Raw genomic sequence first — 17,406 nt, forward strand, 5'->3', positions numbered from 1 at the left:
GCGTCTGAGGATAATGATGCCACGCATCCTGAAGATTACTATACTCTTACCACTCTGCTTTTATCTCTGCGGCCATGCCCCAAGGTTAAAAACTGGCACCCTTCAAGTCAGACCTCCAGATTTCGCAGTTGGCAGTGGGAGTTTCATTAAACTCCCTGACAGAACGGAGACGCCGCGAGTATTTTTCTTTCAGCTTGCATCGCACCCAGTTTGAACTTAAGCCGTGTCGCACCCACCCACCTTCACCTGGGCAAAAGGGCCAGGCGCTCCCTCCGCTCCCGGTCTGCAGGACGGGGCTCAGGGGACGCGAGTCCCGCTGCTGGCCTGCTGGGTGACACTGGACAACTTCTCCGAGAGGCCTCGGGAAGGAAAAGGACCACGGCATAGGTAGGCACCAGAGGAGTCCCAGTTTCTTGGGTGGTCCATATGCTTCAGTCCGACAACTGATTTTGTGCATTTGACCTCTGCCTGGGTTTATGGCACAGAAGACGTGCTCCTCTGGGTATCCGCTGCTCAGATAGACTTGTCGTGTTACCACCTTGATTGCAGTTGCTTAACTGAGTCCTTTTATTTTTTGCCATGTTATTACAATAATAAATGTTTCACATTCTGCCGTCTCCAAAAAAAAAGAAGTAAAATAATCTATTGGTCAAGGATGAATGTCCAAAGACTGTAGTAATTAATTAATTGAAAATTTACTTCATATCTGATAATAACAATTTACTGGAAATTAGTCCATCGTATGTCACTTCAGGCTTCCCTGTTAAATACCTTAATGCAGTCAATTTTTATGTTTTCTAGCTCAGGTCTGCCGTTCAGGAGCTATTTGGAGTTTGTGAAATAGTGGATGATTGTCTGCAAAACTGTTGCACCTATTTTTTTTTTTTCCCAGATGTGATGCCATAACCCCCCAAACTAAAACATACATATGCTTTCACACATATAAGAATCAACTAACAATGCTAATAAGTATAGAATTGAAAAAAAAAGGCAGACCACTAAAATTAATAATTCAGTCTTTTTTATTATTATTACTCAAACCCTTCGTGGTTACACTGCACAAGGTGATAAACGGATTATTTTTTTTTCTAGATTGGTTATGTAGTTTTCTAAACTAAATAGTTGAGATGACTGCTCAAAGCCAACTACGCTACCCAAACAAGCTTTGGCTTGAGCTTTGAGCACCTTGGGCCCTCATTTCGGTGTAGTTCTCTGCATGTTTTCCAGCACTGCAATGGGGCCGGGATTCCACCCTTGCTGTTTCAATGGTTCAAAAAGAATAAGAAAATCTAAGGGTCAAAGGAAAACCAAATGCTTTTGTAGTAAAATTAGGTTGACTAGAAATGTGAATTTCAATGAGAATTAGAATCCATTTCTGTAGCATAGCCTGCTGTTATTGGCTTTCCTATACGGTAGAACTCAGCAGACTTTTTTGCTCCAATTTTTCTGAGTAAAATTTATGAATTTTACTCCAATAAAACTTCCTCCAGCCCAGCAGAAAACAGAAGATCAAAAATTTGTCGTTGTAGAAGTGTGGATTGATTACTTAACGAAATGGCAGACTGAGCAGTCAAGGAGACAGTATACTAATCCTAAGTAGATATATCGGTCTTCCCTAGCAGCGCTCTGCAATGGGTATAGTGCCTTGACCTTGTGCCATATTTCTGGTAAGTAGAAAGGAAGTTTATCTGTATCTTCACAGGACAGAACGATAACAAAACCGTTGCAATACAACGGAGTTATTTCAAAATACAGTTTCTTTCAGTACTGGGTTGTTTCTTGATAGACCATAAATAGGGAGTTAAATATAAATATTCAAAAGAAAGCACTGCCAACAAAGGAACACCTTACCTTATGCCTTGGGAGTGATTTAAAGTAAGCAATTTTATTAACAGAATTCTAGCAGTAGCCTATACTACGAGGTTTTACCACTGTCTTTAGATGACAATCTGACATCATAAACACAATATATTATTAATTATAATTTGCTTTTATCACCCAGGTGTCCCACTTCAGACCAGGGACCTTTCCTCTAGGCACCGTAGAAATTCATTAGAAATGCGTCTGGAGAGATTAATATCAGTATCTGGCTACATCTTGGCCTTGATTGCAAAAGAGCACACTGTCACGCATCTTAATAACATATTTACTGATGTTCAATTAGATGCTAGAGAACAAAATTGATCACTACACTTAAAAACGTTTGCTGCCGCCTTACAGTGGTGAAAAATGTTTCCATCCATCACGCACATGGCAGACCGGTCGCCGAACACCAGTTCCCGCAATCGCTCTCCGTGCCTTGCGGAGGGGCTGGGAAGCGCAGCCAGCCCTGCTTCCTCCTCGCCTTGTTTTCCACACGTACCCAAGCAGCACAGATGGGGAAGGCTGCGGGAGTCGGGGAACAAAAGCCCTTCCAAAAAAATATCCCCTCCCTGTTCATCTTTGGTTAACGAACGTAACCCTTTTTAACCAGTTTGCACAAGACAAGCTCCATCTTGTCCTGAACAGCTTTCTGCCTGTGGTTACATTTCACATTTCCTGAGCTCACCCGAATCACAAATGATACCGCAGATGTGATTTGGGCTGGAAAGCGGTACCGATACTGGAAATCCCTCATCCGCACTTGCTGTACCCTGCACCTGCGTTTGCTTCTTTCCCAACTGCATGACTCCAGTGCCCCACGGGCCACCTGGTGACCTTCGCAGACCCTCATGTCTGTCTTGGAGAGTCTAACTTGTAAACTCCCATCTGTAGTTGAAATTCCTACTAGTTCCTTAGCATGCAGACATGGGTTTTAATCACATTTTTACCTGCTTTTATTAAGGCAGTAGATGCAGCTGTTCACTTCCACTGTAGCAGCCTAGTCCTCCTCTGTACCGACAGCTCTTGCCTTGTTAGCGGAGTTCACCAGCCCAGTTGACTCACAGGTTGTGTTGTTGGTACAGAGTCATGAATGAAAATATTAAATAACCGCGATCTCTGAGGTAGTCCTGGTGGCCTCATGTAGGAAACCATGTCAACCAAGCCTGCCGTCACATCTCTTTTGCTGTGTTTTGTGCGTGTGTGTTACAGTTCTGGCCGTAACGCTCTCTTCTGCTTACTAATGACTTTTAGTGAGGTGTTTTAACAACTGATTTACCATTATTAATAGGTTTTATCTAGGAGGATAAAATAGGGAAAGAGAGGTGCAAATAAGGGTCAAAGTATAATCAGACTATTCTACATACTCACTTTCATCACTCCTTAACGTGTTTCCGGCTGCGCCACAGCCACCCTCTTACATTGTTTCTTTTCGTCTTGGCCTGTCTGGAGGTGAGGGAGAAGCCTGTGAAGCAAACTGGTGTTTTCTTTTAGTGCAGTGGGTTTTGTTCGTTTATCTCGTATTGGCTTTCTAGCTTTGATTTTGCAATGTTTTTTAAACATGTGCGTTGCTATGCATTTGTATTAAAGGCAGGCAGGCCAAAGAAACATGTGCAAGACTTGGAAAGTGGTAGAAAAAGTTTTATGCAGCACCATAATCATGGAAAATTTTTTTTTTTATTATTTTGTTTTCTGTCCCTTTCTTTGTAATTCCTAACATTTTACTTGCTTTTTGAACCACTGCCAAGCACACTGATGTTTTTGTGGAAGTGTCTATCACAGCCCCACGACGCTGCTCTGGAGGGCTATCGGCCAGCTGAGACCCCCTCATTTCCCCAGGGTATCACAGTGCAGTTACCCACGCCGAGGTTCACCTGCTGGTTTGCTGCTCAGTCACTCAGCTTCCCATCTTTCGATGTGTTATTTGCCCACGTGAGAAGCTGCCGCTGCCCATGCAGCTTAATTTCTTTGAGAGCCTTTGGTAAAAGATGTCGCATGTCCTTTTTTCATTCCTTGTAGGTGTATCGACCAGATCTCCTTTCCCCTTACAGAGGCGCTTGCCAGGCATTGCTTCCCTTCACAAAAGCTGCCTGTTTCTTTCCCCAAGGCACACTTATTTACCCATTTGTGCACTAATTCTTTTCTTTATCTAGTTCACCTGGCTTGGTCATCAGGCCTAATGTCTGTAGTTACCTCTATCGTTTTCTAGAGCCATTGCTAAAAATTAGCACCCTGTGAGCCAGCCAGTTTTTCCTCAAACTCATTTTTTGATACACTTAATAGTGTTTTCACATACATAACCTGGCAGACAGATGTTCTTTGCTGTTTTCTTCATTTGGATATAACTTCAGGTTTTTAAAGGATGCCTTTTAACTTGTAGCAACCTTAACCAAGTTGTTTGGCTATGCTCAGTTTCTTTTTAAGACTTTATAAAACCTCTAAGATATGACCAGTGAAGTGTAAAAGTCCTAGACCAGTAAACTGCAGGATTTAGAGGCTCTTACATCTATGGTCTTCTCAGCTACATGCTGAAGACTCCAAGAAACTCCAGGTTTCACCACCATCTCTGTGAGTGAGCTTCTCTGTGAATTGTTTAGATGGAGGTAAAATGGCAAAAAAATCAGTTTCATTCTGGTATTCTTAATTTCTGGGTGGGAAAACTTTGTAAGTACAGAGTGGTCCTTGAATCCAAGTAGAAGAGCAGCCACCTCAAATAGGATTTTAGATGTAATCAGAGTTTAAAAGAGGGGAAAATTGGGACTGCCCACCAAGAACTTGGATGCAAGGAAACATAGGATAAAATTGGATACATAGAAAAGAAGAAAAACACTGTAAAGCTTTGCTAAGGATAGATTATGGCACACTAGCCAAACATTGAAAAAAACCCACTAAACCCTACTTTGCTACATGAAGGAAATGAGTTGACCTAATCTGACTGGATTTCAAGAAAACATTTGTTAGTACTTGAAAAAAAATTAACTAAGGAAGACAGCAATTACTAAATTAACTCTTAATATGAATAAAAGCTTGCAAGTAGTTTTGAAGGGGAAATCTCAGGCTAGAGGAAAGTTGCTAGTGGACTTCCTTAAAGAAGGAAGAGAGATCTTACTAATTATTTTCACTGACTAGCCTAACCTAGGAATTAAGTGTATGATCAGCCAGCGACACAAAGCTGGGGCACTGTTTGCACAAAGGGGGGGTGGAATATTGTATAACAGAGGGCACAAAAGTCATTTTACATGATGGGCCTGACTCAGGATCCTGGAACTTGACATACACCAAACCTAGCAAAAGTTCTCCGGTACGGTATTTTCATGATAAAGATAAACCGCAGTAGTCAAGTTTCTTAGTTGTCCCACAGAAGTAAAATATATCAATAAAATTGCTTTATAAAAGTACCACAATACAAATTTCATACAGCAAGTTCCAAGGGAAGACAAGGAGAAGAAAGAAAAATAGATTTTTGCTTGTTTAATTAGAGACAGTCATAATGTTACTTAATTTCCAGAAATGCAATCACCGAAATCCTCCAGATTCTTCTATTAAAAAAAAATAAAAATCTTATTTTTACATGTTATTCAAGGGTGCCACACAACTCTTGTACATCCCGGTCTCCCTTCAATCTTACAGGCATAACCTGTAAACTGGAGATTAACCTACAAGATCAATAGAAGCAATATAATGTGACACTCAGTCCATCTCCTCTGTTGATCCTGGAAAAATATTTCAGAATTTGGTCTCTTGCTCCCAGAGCTGTCAAGTGAAGCCAGTGCAGGACACCGAGTCAGAAGTACTGTATAACTTTCTGAAGGTTTACCTGAAATAACGTACCGTGATGTGCCTGTGCTAATGTAATAACGAGAGACAACTCTTCCATGAGCCAAGCTAGCTCACCTGTAAAGCCCTGTGCTGTATCGTGCATGTGTCAGCTCACGTCTATAGTCATGCAAAGCGTAGATATTCCTGAACAAATCTGGACACGTCAGAAAATTCACGGGAAGCCCGTGGCGTGGATGAAACTGATGACACCCTTATTAGAAAAAGCCCTTTGACACCCTTGTCATGCAATACCAGTATAATAGTGCAAAGTTCAAGGTCATAAACGAGGAATGAATAACAAGAACTTTTGCTATCAGCACCCATAAAAAAAGGGTAAGTTGGGTGCTTCGGTCAGTCCTGAAGGCCTGTGAGATGTTCATAGCAGGTAGCTCTGAATATAAGAGTTAAAAAATAAGAAAATATTAGTTGCTGTATACCTAGCAGGGATAGGAAGGTATTAATGCTACCACGAGAGGCTCTGATGACATCTTATCTGGAGTACTGTGTCTACTTCTAACCATGTACGTTAAAAGAGATTTACTGAAAGTGTTTCCACTTCCAGGTACAAAGGAGGGTTAGAAGAATGGGGGAGGAGGGTGGTAGGCATCCTCTTCTACGACAGGTATGGGACAGCTGTTTTGGCTGAACTGGTGCTGAGCAGGTTTTGGCAGTAACCTATGAAAGCTCAAGGGGTGACAGACGGGAAGGGACTTTATACCGGGAGAGAGAAATGCTCTTTTAAACTGAAGTTGAAGATCCCACAGAACATCACAGGGTCAGCTAGTGCTGAATACACATTATCAGAAATCTTTAACCATTCAGAGGAACAGAAAATGAGGAGCAACCTCATGACAAGGGTAGCTTCAAGATGGAGTCTGGTATCTCTGCAAGTAAGTTGAAGAGCGCAACATGGCTGCCTGCGATAGGTGGGATTGGGCCATAGGGCTGGGGAGGTCTTCTCCAGTCTTGCCTACGTCAAGGTCAGAGCTGACTATGAAAGCTTTGATTTTCAAAATGCGTATCAAATTTACACGTTTGTCACCAGCCAGTTTATCACCACCTGCTATCTCGCATTCAGTTGTGTTACACAAGAGTGTAAATTAACGTGGAGTGCAATCCTCCTGATTATTACAGTTGGAGAACAAATGGGTCTGTGCATATGGAAGTATCTAATTAGTCACGTCGTGGTTGCATATATGTGGAAATACCCTGTTTGACTCTGAAATCATACTGACTGCTTCGGCTTATACAACGATGTGTATAAGCAACTCTTGCATAAGGAGAATTAGGCCTTCTGTTTTAATAATACTGCACCATTCTGAGCCCTTAATCTTGCATCACAGTAAAACATTGTAGTAGCAACACATAATTGTCTATTTTTCCAATTTTCCATTTTGTAAAATGCTAGTTCCTGACCTCTGCTAAATGTGTGCAGTGGCCTACCTTGACACAATATTAGATTAATCTTAACCAAAATGAGTCCCAGTGTAGCTGCAACAGTAAAAAGAATATGACTTTACCTACTCATGAATTTCAGTTTTCAGTCTTCTTTTTTCAGAAGAGCTCTATCGTCTTAGTATGTCACGTGTGTAGTTACACAAGTTCTGTTTGTTTTATACGGAGATGGCTTGGCCTTATTAGCTCCTTCTATCTCCTCCAGTTTTGGTGGGGTCCCTAGGGCCTCCTTAGCGATATTGCAAAAGGAAATCCCCATCAACCTCATAAAGCCCTAAAAAAGCTGAGGGCAAGACTGAACGGATCTCTGCTCTTGCAGGCAGCGTCCTCCCCTCGCGCAGCGCTGCCATGGGTGTCAATGGCAGCTCTGCAAAGAGAAAGAGAACCGCAGCCCACGGCTTTTGCTTGCTCTCCATGCCTGAAAGAACACCCTCACCCGGAGCACCTTTTCTGTATTTGCTCGATGATTAAGGGAGCTTATTGCTGGAATTTCCAGGGCAGAGTGTCATCACTGCGGTGCTTCTGTAAGTTACAGGTAATGGGCAATGAAGCAGAAATGTAGTTTGGAGGACCGGGCACGGTAAAGGCTGGTGAGACCCTTGCCTTTCTGCTCAATTTCTAGGGGACCTGCTCTTTTCTGAATTATGACTACTTCATTTAGATGAGTTTCAGCAAGGGATAGATAAAAAATTGTTTGTGTGGTTTTAAAAATACCTGGATCTTTTCTCCAGAATAATTTATTTTGCTTATATATAGCAATTCAGATTCCTCCTAATTACTAATTAATTTTAGGGTTAATTTTACCTCCTTCACCCTCTCCCAACGCACAGACATGTATATACTTATGTACATGCACATACGCACACCCCATCAAAATTATTTCAGCGTAAGTATAAATACCATGAACCAAAAGTTTGTCATTCCTACTACAGTGAAAGCTGACTGCCACCTATGGGTAAGAGTTCATGTTAACATATTTAGATAAAATTTTAATATTATTCTTTGTAATTAATTTGATTTGTAATTATCTAGCAGGACAGAGTTTTGATTCAGTTGCTATATATTTTGTCAACAACAATCACTGCTCACCCTCTGAAAGCTGGGTATTAAAACCAACTCCCTTACGAAGGAGCATCAGCTTTACCACAAGTAAAAAAAATGGGGTACGACGTTTTTATTTTTCTTATCCTGAATAAGGAATACATAGAAGTACTCTAATTCCCCGTGAAAAGAAGAAAAAAAGACTCAATGCTACACAGTTCGGTACATCATATTAGACAATGCTGTATTTAATGATTACTATAATTTTTAAGTTTAGCCATCTCAAGGTTTTAATATTTTGCTCACTGCTTTCTTTTACTAAATACATACAAATACCTTAGCTATGCAGTCTCATGAAAATGTATATATAATCAGTATGTCATAGTAATTTTCTATTCAAAATTTTTCCTTTTTCAGAGTAAAATGAAAGCTAAGTGGGGGAAGGGAGGCAGTAGAAAAATGTATGGCTTGATTATGTAAGCCTTGATTTTTCTGATAACCAGTCTATGTAGCATTTACTTAGAAAAGTCAAAAGGAAGTACAGACTGAAAAGCCAAACTTGTTGTATCAAAAACAATTTTTCCGATTCAGCTTTCAGGTACTTTAAAGCAAATAGGCTGACAATTCTGTATATCCGACTACTGAAGAGAAAAACGCCAGATTACAGCTGCTATACTGTAGGAAGCTGCATTAAAATGGACATCACTATCCATTTCTCAGAAATACCATAAGTAAAAATAGCTGGAAGTCTAGCAAATTAATGCATATATTTCAGTTTGGAAAAAAATAATTTTGCTCCAGTAAACAGAAGCTAATTGTAGCCATTATATTTCTCCCTTTTGGGGCAGAGACATAGTATTTCTGAAGAGAGACAGAAAGGAACTTACAAAAGAGAAAAATATATTAAAAGAGATAGCAACTAATACCAACTAAGAATGAGTCTGATATTCATTTTTTTTAAATCCCCCTTTTAAAGTAATCTTAGTTCTGGGCCTTCTCATTCATATTCTACTTTATTAAATTTGATAATTGGTCTACCTAAAAAAAATGAAATAAATATTACACTAGTGATTACCTTGTGCATTTTCACTAAGTTTTATTACTAAACATGTTATAAACTTATGAAATACTGTAAAAGCAGTCAGTAAATGTCAATTATCAGATGTTATCACATCAACTGCTCTCCGACAGCATCGGTGCCCTTTATAATCTACATAATTCAGACGTTTATGGTAAAATCTTTGTGCTTCTTAAGACAAAAGCATCTTGTAGCTAAAGTAACTCTGCTCCAAAACAATGTATTTGTGATGCATTTTCCTTCTTACTTCTGAACTGACATATTTTAGACACTGCAAAAATAGCATTCTCCAATTTATTTCCTTGCGTCCACTTTGGCTATCGAATCAAGCTGTCAATTGTCCAGTAACATTTCCCCGTATTTTCAAACCCCAGTTTAAACTTAACCCACTTAGTCTCCTTGGATGGGAACTTCATATCAGACAGAAATTACTCCTTATCACGTTTGATGAATCCAGCTTAAAACAAAACACAGAACTGCATGAACATCTGTGACAAATGACTTTTGTCTCAGCCATTCTGCTCTTTCTTATTTAATCTCACACTGGAGTACAATTTAGCAGGTATATACTGTTTTACAGGGCAGACCTCCTCCCACCAACCTACTGCTTGCAAAAGAAATAAAAAAAAAATATTTTCCATGTGTCATACCAAAACCTGAACAGAATATAGTTGAACCTTTTAAAATAATTACTAGTAGCAGAAGGGAAGCAAATAAGTAAGTTAGCACCCCAAATTTACAAGAGCCACAAAAAGGTTAGAAAATGTAAAAATGCAATAGAGGTTTGTTAAAATTAATAGATCTATTAATAGAATATGAAACAAAACCCTCCTTTCCTGGTGACACGTCACCGAGTTACTACTTGTATACTTCTACAAATATAAACCGAGAGCAAAATTTTTCTTTATATAGTCAGTATTATGAATTTTGAGATGTTCCTATTTCAGTATCTTTAAAACCAAGGCCTTGTTAAAGGACAGGCTACTTGGAAAGATCTCCATGATAGTGGAAAACTCAGACAGGCTTCTCATTTTTTTCCACCAACGATCTCTATGTATGATAGAGGAAAAAAACCTCACAAAGCAGGCAGTGCACCTAAAATTGTTAATTTTATGCCTTTACAAAAAGGCAAGGAAAATTCCACTTCCCAAGTAAAGAAATATAGAACGTTGTAACATCATAGCTTTAAAAAATGATTCCTTCTGTTCGATACAAGTGTATCATCAATTTCACTTGAACGCTGCTTATACTGTATAACACAGATTTTACTTTAAATAATAGTACTTAATACTTAATATACAAATGATTTTTTGTTATCTAACAGCTTTGCTAGATTGGTCATGGATTTTTACTATGCTACGTATTTTTTCAGCACTCAGTTATATGCCTGCATTTTCCAACAGACATTCAGAATATTACTGTATTCTGGTCTATTCCACTGTATTTTGACACTGGAGAAGTGCATTCGGATACTTATAATATGCTCACAGACGCAACTAAACAAAAAAACAGATTACCTTGTGATACAGTGGAATGAAAGGGACTTTCTTCTAATGGGGAAAAACCTGTTTGTTCATAGTAATTTCATTTATAGTTGAGAAAGGGAGCAAAGCACCTGGAACTGACTCATTGTAAATTCCAGAAATGCAAGGAGCTTCACAAAAAGTCTGTGGTTACCTTTGTTTTTTAAGTAACCATGCCAAGCTGACAGCTATTAACAGTAGCAAGGACTTGCATAACGAGGACTTGAAGGAAGGCTTAGTACTATCCATGCTGGAGTGATTTAAAGAGAATGAAGGCATGTATTTCTTTATGATGCATTATGTAACAGAGGGCAATCCGAGCATTCAAAAAAAATATGGGACCCACATATGATCTTATGCTTGTTATTTATCACACAAATATTTTACAGTGCCTATAGCTTAAGGCTTATGAAACACCTAACTTAGGAATGTTATCCAGTACGAGTGAGTTCAAAATGTTTTAGATGACATATTTTATGTTTTGTACATCTTTAGGAAAATATAATAGGTCCTATAATTCATTTTCTTCAAACTTTTGCAACACATGCAATCTCAGATAAAATAAAATTGTCAAAATCAGTGATAGCTGGACCTTCTGGTTCACATTAGTGTGAAGAGAAAACTGCTGTTGAGCTGACACATTGATAGATTACGAATTCTGCTGAAGAATAGCTAAAAATGGTGATTCAATCTTGTCGCTACTATATAAGAAGAATAACAGAAGTGGAGATGTTACTCATGATATCATGTCTTTTATCAAAACCCTAAAGGGTTCTGGTGCATCGAACACATTCTCTTCCTGAGAGCTTCTGGCTTTAAAAAATACCAATGTAAGTAAATGAAACTAAAATGGCCTATTTAAAAAAATAGGCTGAGCCCTAAATTTATTTAAAAATGAAAATAAAGATCAGATTGCAAAAAGACTATCTTTTAAGGGTTTTTTTCGTCCTTTTTTTTTTTTTTTACAATGAGCTGCTAGTCTTATAATGATGAAATAGAGAGCTAGGAGGATTATGAAACACAAGTAACATGAAGGGTAAATCTGACTGAAAGAGAGGGAGAATATTATTTGTTATTTAAAACTTAGCCAGGTTAGTTCCTTAACCAATTTTAATCAGTACAGCTCCCCTGAAATCAGTAAGGTGATACAGATTCACCCAAGAGGTATCTGGCAAGTAAGATAATGCGGACCATCATCTATTAGGACACATAAACATATATGGAGAGTCATCTTTTCTAAATAGCTCCTTAATCTTTAAATACTCAAAAGAGAACTTTTAAAAGAGGCACCTTAAGTACTTCAGCTATTCTACCCCTGGTCCTCCACTGATCTGAACCTTGCCTGGTCATTTACGCTGAAGTGAAGTCAGGTTTAAGCACTGACTTCAGTCCCTCAGTGCTTCATACTTCCCTGTGCTGCTGCAAATCACCACGGAAGGCTCAAGATGGAGGGAACGGGGCCTTTGCTTGTACCTTTCTCCCACGGACATCACCAAATGCTCCTGGTGCTTACTTCCAATTCATCCAAGGAGTCCTGCAACAACAGAAGGGGAAACAAGGCTTCACAGTCCTCAACCTTCACGGACAGCAATAACAGGTAAGGAGAAGGAGGAAACAGAAACACGGGTGGGGGAAGGATTTCTTATTACAGGCTCCCCTCTGCCAAAGGGAAAGAAACCTTAACACAAACTTCATCATATCATAAAGCCATAAATAGGCATGCTACTCAGATTTCCAAATTCCTCAGTGGTTTTGTTTCAGGGAAGGATAAAGTATTCTTTTGATTTTTAGTTTTACTTTTACCGGGACCTCTACAGTAAGTATTTGGAGCTTCTCCTACAATAATTAATATTTCATGTCGTATAGGATTTTTTTATCTTAAAAAAAAAATAATCTGCCCAGCAAAACTGTGACATAAGTTTTGTTCTCAATTTGGGGATGAATGGGGAAGAAAAGCAGTAAGACAGAAAGTTCATCACCTTGCTGTAAACCGTAGGCAGAGGCAGAAACTGAGATTAAATCTAAGAAATGTCTCAACTCTGTTCTGTGTTTTGCCTACAGTTCTTACACACACACTTGCCTTTTCAGTATGCACACCGACATCTTTACAATATTCAGGCAATGTATTAACACATTGGGGATACGGGAAAGAAACAAGTCAAATATTTGGAGGGTGTGAAGCAGTAAATACTAAGTAGAAATGTTTTAGGCAACGGTGTTATGGCCTGACAGCAAAGTAGATTTACATTTCTCCTTTAAAGCCTGTAAGCTTGGTAACAAGTGAAATGAGTTAAATTTTCTCAGTTTGGAATGTAATTGATTTTTGTTTGTTCCACAATGCTATGCAGCTCTTAGATATACGAGCTCTTACAGATGAAAGTCTGCTTTTAGGACAGGCCCTGTAGTGAAAGGCTGCGGCACAACAGGGAGAGACCCAGGTAATTCTGGCAGGGCAGCTTCTTGTGATGCACGACCCAGCAGGTATCCAACCCGCCTTACGTAAGGATTTCATTTTCCTTAGACTACATCTTGCCACTGCATGAGGCAAAGGAGAAGAGGCTATTACATCTCCCCATGCAGCGTCAGTCCCCTGTGTCAGGCCCAATATCCGCATCCTCATATTTTTTATTATTATTTTTTTCTCTCCAGACAGCACATCTACACAGTGGCGTTTACCTATTTGCTCGAGCCGTGGCTGCCATGCAACCTAGCTGGCCGGCCGCCTGCAGAGCCTACGTTCAGCGGAGCGTTGCCGAAGAGGAAACCCCCGTCCCTCTTCGGCGCCGGGCGAGGGGCGCGCTGCGGGCCGGTTCCTGGCGAGCAGCTCTCCCTCGGCGACGGCAGCGGCGGCGGCGGGGCGGCTCCGCTCTGCGGCCAGCGGCGGGCAGCGTCCATTGCAGCTCGGCGGGGAGCATCCCCGCGCGGTGCAAACATCCACGGGCTCCGGCAGCGTGCGGGGGTACCCAGCGCCTCTCCGTCTCCTTCCCCCCCCACTCCTCTAACACCGCTGCCAGGTGCGTTTATTTCTCATCCCGTCCTCTTCCCACAAATCTACAGTCTGTGGCCCTTAAGCCCCAGCAGCCTGGCTAGACCCCAAGTCACCACCGACACATCTCTCGCTCTTTTTAAGCTCCCTCCGAGGAAGCAGCGCGGCGGAGCCGCTCTCCGCCCGACGCTCTCCCTGCATTTCACCGCCCCAAGGACGCCACCGCCGGAGCCCTTAAAAACAAAGGCGAAAACCGCCACTTTCCACACTTCCCTCCCCGCTCCGGCACCGCCGCGTAACGCGGCTGGCTACATGAGCTCACCTAGCAGGGATAAAAACCAAGGGGGGTTAAGGAAAGAAAACCCACCCGGCCCCACGGCCGATCCCCGTCCCTGGACGGCGGCGTGGAGGGGCGCAGCGCAGCCCAGCGCACCTGACAGCCCGCCGCGCCGCGCTGTATTTCCCTCCCTTAGCGACAGGGGAGGTGCGCGGCGGCGGCGGCCTCGCCATTGGTGGAGGGGAGCGGCGCGGCGCGGCCATAGGCTGGCGCCGCCGCCAATGGAGCGCGCTGTATCCGGGAGGCAGGGGGCTGTGGAGCTATTTAAATCCAGCTCGGTGATGTCAGCGGGGGCGGCGGTTGGCGGGGGTGGCGCGGGGGGAGAGGGGTGGTGAGCGGTGAGGCGAGCGCGGTGGCCGTGCCTGTCAGGCCGAGTTAGTCATGGGGCGGCTGCTGCCTCCGCGGGGAGGTGAGCGGGAGTGGCCCGGCGTACCTGCGCGTCCTGCCGAAACGTCCCCGCGTTACGGGATTCAGCGGCTCTCCCTGCTCACCCAGAGAGCTGCGTTTGTCCTAGTGGAGATCCTGGAATATGTGGGTTAGTTTTGGGGTGATGGCATGGCGCACGCTGAGACTGAGTCAGGTGAGCTCGCTAATTGTGCGAGTTCTGTCCTAAGCCGGCTTAAAGAGAAGGTGAAAGGGCTGCTATCCACATTAAAAATACTAGTGTTCAGGGGCGGGAGTTACCTCACAGTACCTTTCTACGATGCTCTGATTTGCGTCCAGTGCCTCCCCATGGCCTCAGTGATACCGCAAAAGCAATCAAGTGTATTGACTTTTATCTCTCGAACCATGCCTTCGGGAAGGCATGCCTTACCCGTTGCTGTTCTGGGGTTGCCTGGTTTTGATCCTGAAGGACTGTCACAGGCAGGAAATCATCAAGTGGTGATGCTGGATTAAAGGTGCACATTGAGGCCATGAAGCATACCAATGGTAGGGTACAGACACCTGGCCGATTTTCCTCTTGCATTTCTGATTCCTGTTAATGGCAGGTCCTGTTGTGGGAGTCACAAACTTTTAGATGCTAAAACTTGATAGATGCTTATAGCCATGTGTTCTATTTTCTATTGTCTTCCCAGCACAGCAATCACAGATGGAGTTGAAATGGTGTTATGTTACAAAACAAGATAAGTGAAAAAAAGATCCAAATGCACTGGTCTGTGTGGTGGGTTTGACCCTGGCTGGGGGCCAGGTGCCCACCAGAGCTGCTCTATCACTCCCCCTCCTTAGCTATACAGGGGAGAAAAAGTATAATGAAAGGCTTGTGAGTTGAGATAAGGACAGGGAGAGATCACTCACTAATTATCATCACGAGCAAAACAGACTGAACTTAGAAAATTCGTCTAATTTATTGCTAAGCAAAACAGAGTAGAGGAATGAGAAATAAAATCAACTCTTAAAACACCTCCCCCTCACCCCTCCCATCTTCCCGGGCTCAACTTCACCCCTGGCTTCAACCTCCTCCCCCACAAGTGGCACAGGGGGATGGGGAATGGGGGTTATGGTTGGTTGATCACACAGTGTTTCTGCCACTTCTTCATCCTCAGGGGGAGGACTCCACCCATCGTTCCCCTGCTCCAGCATGGAATCCCTCTCACAGGAGACAGTCCTTCACAAACTTCTCCAACATGAGTCCTTCCCACAGGCTACAGTCCTTCACAAACTGCTCTAGCATGGGTCTCTCCCATGGAGTACAGACCTTTCAGGAGCAAACTGCTCCAGCGTGGGTCCCCCACGGAGTCATGAGTCCTGCCAGCAAACCTGCTCTGGCGTGGGCTCCTCTCTCCACAGGTCCTGCCAGGAGCTTGCTCCAGCGTGGGCTTCCCATGGGGTCACAGCCTCCTTCAGGTGCCTCCACCTGCTCCGGCATGGGGTCCTCCACAGGCTGCAGGTGGAATCTCTACACCCCCTCATCCTTCCTCCATGGGCTGCAGGGGGACAGCCTGCTTCACCATGGTCTTCACCACAGGCTGCAGGGAGATCTCTGCTCTGGCGCCTGGAGCACCTCCTGCCCCTCCTTCTGCACTGACCTTGGTGTCTGCAGAGTTTCTTACATCTTCTCACCCCTCTCTCCGGCTGCAAAAGCTCTCTCTAACTGTTTTTTTTCCTTCTTAAATATGTTATCACAGAGGTGCTGATTGGCTTGGCCTTGGCCAGCAGCAGGTCTGTCTTGGAGCCACCTGGCATTGGCTCTATCAGACACAGGGGAAGCTTCTAGCAGCTTCTCTCAGAAGCCACCCCTGTAGCCCCCCCTGCTACCAAAACCTTGCCACGCAAAACCAATACATCTGTCTTGGCAGAAAATGTCTTGTAATTTGTTCTGCTCTTAAATATACCGGAGACCTGTTCTGGAGCTCGTCTTGTTTAGCCTAATAAAGGCTGAAAAGTGGGATTAGAGTAGTTTGACTGGTATGTAATCATCCTGCCTGCAGCTTGATGCCCGATACCCTGATGGTTGCACAGCTTTTTCTATCTTGTGTTACCCAGACTTACCTATGATGTGACCAAAACGCAAGCATCTTCCATAATACAGTGGCATGTCACTTGTTATATGATGGGAGCACAAATAAACATTGGGTAATAGACTGCAAACTTCTCTCAGTTTGTAGGTGGATGGGTGCTATGACCATAGATTTTGGCCTGTAACTACAGGCATGTCTGGATATGTGGCTGCAGAAGTATATATGGTGTAGTGACCTGTGGAAGTGATTCCATAAGAGCAATCCTGTGGTGCAGTGAGCTGAACGTACACGGCATCATTGAGCTGAACATTGTTGGTGCAAGTGAAGATTTGTTGGGAGGAAACTGGGACTGGAAGCCAGGAGGAAGGAGGTTGCTGACAACCAGGGGACTGAAGGTCTCAACGGCCTCCCAAACAGGACAGCAGGACAGCCTATGCTATTCATGGTGGAGCTTCATAAATTCACAGTGACAATTAGTATGAGAGAGCAGGTTTGACCTAGGGCTTAGCAATTAAAGCTGGAGTGGGGAAGTGGTATCTCCAAGGAACGATGTTAAGTGTGAAGGAGCTGTCATTGAAACGATGTTTCTTCGCTGTGGCAGGATAAGGCAGCAGAGGTAGGAGACTGCATGGGAAGGCTGACCATGGAGGTGGCTTCTATGAGAGGAAGGAAAGGCTTGTCATAAATTGGGGTCCTCAAGATGAATTTGATTTTCATTTAAGGACTTTCACCAAGAGTCAGATGGAAGGATGAGAGTGCCCTTTTCAGGAACTGACTCCATGTGCCTTTGCAGTCCCATTGGCATTTCCTTGCTCTTCCCACCCTATTTGGAAAGCTGCTTGGAAGAA

Source organism: Grus americana, chromosome 3 (assembly GCF_028858705.1).
Source record: "Grus americana isolate bGruAme1 chromosome 3, bGruAme1.mat, whole genome shotgun sequence".
In the NCBI taxonomy this organism is placed as follows: domain Eukaryota; kingdom Metazoa; phylum Chordata; class Aves; order Gruiformes; family Gruidae; genus Grus; species Grus americana.